Source organism: Galeopterus variegatus, unplaced genomic scaffold, assembly GCF_000696425.1.
Source record: "Galeopterus variegatus unplaced genomic scaffold, G_variegatus-3.0.2 Scaffold2798, whole genome shotgun sequence".
NCBI lineage: Eukaryota > Metazoa > Chordata > Mammalia > Dermoptera > Cynocephalidae > Galeopterus > Galeopterus variegatus.
The window spans coordinates 45412-49922 of record NW_007728909.1 but is presented as its reverse complement, the minus strand read 5'-3'; the positions used below and the strand labels follow the sequence as shown (position 1 = coordinate 49922).

The 4511-nt window shown below is 39.4% G+C and overlaps 1 protein-coding gene across 1 annotated transcript in view; it reads left to right on the top strand.

Moving 5' to 3' along the window:
- The window catches only part of NBPF7 (neuroblastoma breakpoint family, member 7), a 56772-nt gene that overhangs the window by 33284 nt on the left and 18977 nt on the right, over positions 1 to 4511 (top strand).

Here is a 4511-nt window from a genome sequence, read left to right as displayed (position 1 = left end):
AGCAGCGGCGCGCGGCCTCCAGCGCCAGGCGGGGGCGCTCGGCAGGGCCCAGTCGTTGGAACGTTGAGTCCCTGATCTTTCCTTGCGGAGGGGATCGAAGCCGCCTGTCTGGGCTCTGTGCTCGGTCCCCGGAGGAAGGCGCCGCTTTCTTCCCGGCCCCCTCGCCCGCTCTCAGGTGCTTGAAAACTTTCTCTGGGCAGCGTCATTGTGATTGGCCACCCAGAGAGTGGGTTCCTAATGGGAATAAAAGAGGGTCTTCCAACCCAAGGCGGACGGAAGTAGTGTCATTGCTGGAGGCCAAAACTCTGCCGTGCGGAGAGTCAAGGAAGGAGCAGTCGGCCCCATTGGGGTCCCGGAGAAGAATTCAAAATGGAGTGATTAGGGGATAGACCTTGACAAGTTAGTAAAATGGAGCCTAGAATAAGAATGCTCTTCTAGGCCAAGAGACAGCATGTGCAATGAGTATCCCCAGAAGAAATAAAATTCAAGAAACAGCAACAGCAAAAGCATCTAAAGGAACGCTAAAGGTATAAAAAGGGCAAAGACAGCCCTAGGGTTGGGCGGAATCCAGGTTTTTGTGATATTAATGGGACTTCTAAGGTATTTATGAATTCTTATATGCCTGCCTCGTTCTCTTCTGTCACTCAAATACGTTACACAGACTAGCAGCATTGGCATCAGCCGGGAGCTTGTTAGAAATGCAGAATCTGAGGCCCCGTCCCCGATGTACAGAATCTGAATCTGCATTTTAACAAGGTCACATTAAGGTAGGAGAATGTTATCTGTGACAGCTGGCAGAGAGCAGATGCAGATTTGATTCCTTTTCATATTCTGTACCTTGTACAGAGTAAGTTTTCAATAAACATTTGGAGGAACGAAGGGTACGTGAATACTATTTACTACGTGAATACTGTTTACTACGTTTCTAACAAGGTATGCTACTTAGGCTTAAACGCATCCAGTGATGGGGAACCCTAAGTCACACAGGCCACTCTTTCTGAGTGAGCAGCTCTATTTGTTGAAAAGTTCGTTTTATATTATGAAGTTGAAAATTAAATTTAAAAATTTAAATTAAATTAAGAGTTTAAAATTTAAACTCTTAAATTTAAAAAATCCACTGCTCCCCTGTTCGTTGCTGTACTCCTTATAAATTCATTCTCTGGCTCTTAACCAAAGATAATATACAAAAAAAGGTAAAATTTTACTGCAACCTCTAGCTCACTCCTCCGAAATTTTGACTGCCTGGGTACCTCCTCTTTGGTTATCCCTTCCTTTTCCCCTCCACCCCAACACCCAGTTCCAACCTCCTTGCAATAAGATTCTGAAGCAAGGCCCTTGAAGGAATAATACATTAAACCCTGACATATATACTGTTCAGTTTTGTGATCCCAGGGTGATTTCTCCGTGCCAGATAATATGTCCTTTGTAAGTATCTCCTTGCAGTAGTCTAAATAGCTAAGGAGAAGCAAACTGAGTTTTATATTAACCAGTAGAAAACTTGACTAGGAGAGAAATAAACTTTTTGTAAAGCTAAGTGGAAATGACTTTTGAATTATCTGCTTTGGGAGATTATCCATGACACTGTTCTGCTCTAACAGATATATAAGTCACTCAACAGTTAATAATAAAAGTCAACTTTAAATATTGCACTTTTTAGACACAGAACAAAAGTATTTTGACACTGTAGTTCCAATTTGTTTTTTCTTTTCTTAGATTCAGGTAAAGAAACAAGATCCTCTTTACCCAATACCAATATAATTGTTCCCTTCAGTTTTATTGCCATCACCCCAATGCTCTATCTTTCCTTCCAGAGGGAAGGAAAAAGAAGAAGGTAATAGGCAAAGTAATGGGGGGGGGGGGGTTCTCCTCATGTTACTGTATCTGTGATGTCCCTGTCACTGGTCTCAACCATTCTTCCTGATAAATAGGAAACAATAGAAAGCATGAGATGCCTCAGATGCAAACTTCTATACACACTGGTAAAGGTGTCTCATTTTCTTTTAGGTGAGGATGTGGGAATGGGGGAAGAATATATTGATTTTACAGAACTGGATGACAGGTCAGATTCGGCATCTGGAGGCATATTCCCATGTCCCCTCACCAGGTTCCATTTCTCCATTTATAGTCAAGAATGGGTATAACATCTAATCTTGATGGTTTCCATTACAGAAAACAATCTGATCTGGTTTATAAAGTTAAACATTCATTTAACCATGTAGCCTAGTATTTCCACTCCTAGGTATTTATCCAAGTGATATAAAAACAGGTTCACAAAAAAACCCATACAGAAATATTTACTTGTACAAACATGTAGCTTTATTCAGATTCACCCCAATAAGGAAAAAATACAAATGTTCTTCACCTGGTGAAGCAATAATCAAAATGTGGTATAGCAATCCAGCAATCCCACTACTGAGTATATACCCAAGGGAACAGAAATTATCTCAAAGGGATAACTGCACTCCCATGTTTATGACAGCTCTACTTAAAATAGCCAGATAAGGAACCAATCTAAATGTCCATCGACAGATGACTAGATAAGGAAAATGTGGTATATATACACAGTGGAATGCTACTCAGTCATAAAAAGTAATGAAATTCTACCATTCCCAGCAGCATGTATGAACTTGGAGAAAATTATGTTAAGTGAAATAAGCCAGGCACAGAAAAAGAAATGCTACATGTCCTCACTCATAGGCAAGAGCTAATAAATGAATAAATAACAAAGAAAAAGAAAGGAAGAACAATGACAATACTACACGGAACTTTCAGAAGGAGAGAACAGAACTGTGGGTACTAGAGGTGGGAAAGCAAGAGGGGAGATTAGCAAGAAGTTGGTACTGGACACAGAATGATTATGTTTTGTAATGATGAATATGCTAATTATCCTGATTTCATTATCACACATTGCACACAGGTATTGATATTCAACTCTGTACTCCACAAATATGTATAATCAATTATGTTTCAATAAACAAAAGAGTTAAAGTCATCACCCTATCTGATTTTAAGTTAAATACAAAAAATACTTAAAATACAAAAATAACTTCCATAGCCTGATTCAATAAATCTTGTATTTTCAAAACATTAACCATGTAATCCTCTATACATGTTATCAAGACAAAAGAAATAAAAACATGATTTATTTTGATATATGCAGAAAAGCACTTGAAAAATTGAAAACTTTTTCATGATTGAAAAAAAACCTCGCAAAACACTCAGCATGCTAAGAATAGAAGGCAGCACTTTCTACCATATTAAGGCAGGTAACATTATCCTGAATGGTAAAAGATGAAATGCTTTTCAATTAAAACAGGGAAAAAGTAAGAATGTCTTCTGTCACTCCTTTCTTCAGCATGTTAAAGTTAAAAATTATGGAGTTTAATCTCTAAGAAAGTTGTATTTGGGAATAGGACATTGCAATGGAAATACATGTGCCATATTAAACTGTGTACATATTCAGGGAGATGAAGGAAGACAAAGGATTTTAAAGGCAAAAGAGAAAAGTATACATTATTGTTTTGAGACAAAGTAAGCATTAGTTACAGGGGCTTATCACAGGAGTTGATGCCAGTTCATTAGTGGGAATGGTGTCAGGCAAATGTACACCATTCTTGCACATCTGGCTACCTGTCCTTATGACTCACGTAGCAAATTGCAGTTTGTAAAGTTCTTGACAAAAGTTTTTGTTAACAATCATTTGTACATAAGAGAGTCTTTGTAATAGTTTCATATCACAGGCATGTATGCATGAGTGCCCTCCCTTCTCAGCCTCCTGGCTTTACTTATTTTTTTTGTTAAGAGTTTATACACATGACTCTATTTTGATTCTGACAACTTTCAGATTTCCCTCTTTTGACCAAGTTCTCATTTCTAAAAGCATCACTAATCACACTCAGTGCCAGAATGGACTTGTACTGGTTGTCAGTCTGTTCCATTCGTGGGGATGGCCAGCAATTTTGATTCAGTGTAAAAACTACTTTTAGGACACATGCCAGGAGCACACCAGAGGACCTCAGCAGCTGTGAGCAGCCCCTACCTGACAGACAAAAAGAGTGTGACCAGGGACCTCAGGAGCTGAGGACAGCCCCATCACAACTGAACGATAAATGCTGGCAAGGTTGTGGAGAAAAAGGAACTCTCATACATTGTTGGTGGGACTGCAAAATGGTGCAGCCTCTATGGAAAATGGTATGGAGGTTCCTCAAACAATTGCAGATAGATCTACCATATGACCCAGCTATCCCACTGCTGGGAATATACCCAGAGGAATGGAAATCATCAAGTCGAAGGTATACCTGTTCCCCAACATTCATCACAGCACTCTTTACAATAGCCAAGAGTTGGAACCAGCCCAGATGTCCATCATCGGGTGAGTGGATACGGAAAATGTGGTATATCGACACAATGGAATACTACTCAGCTATAAAAAAGAATGAAATATTGCCATTTGCAACAACATGGATAGACCTTGAGAGAAAATATAATATTAAGTGAAACGAGTCAGGCAC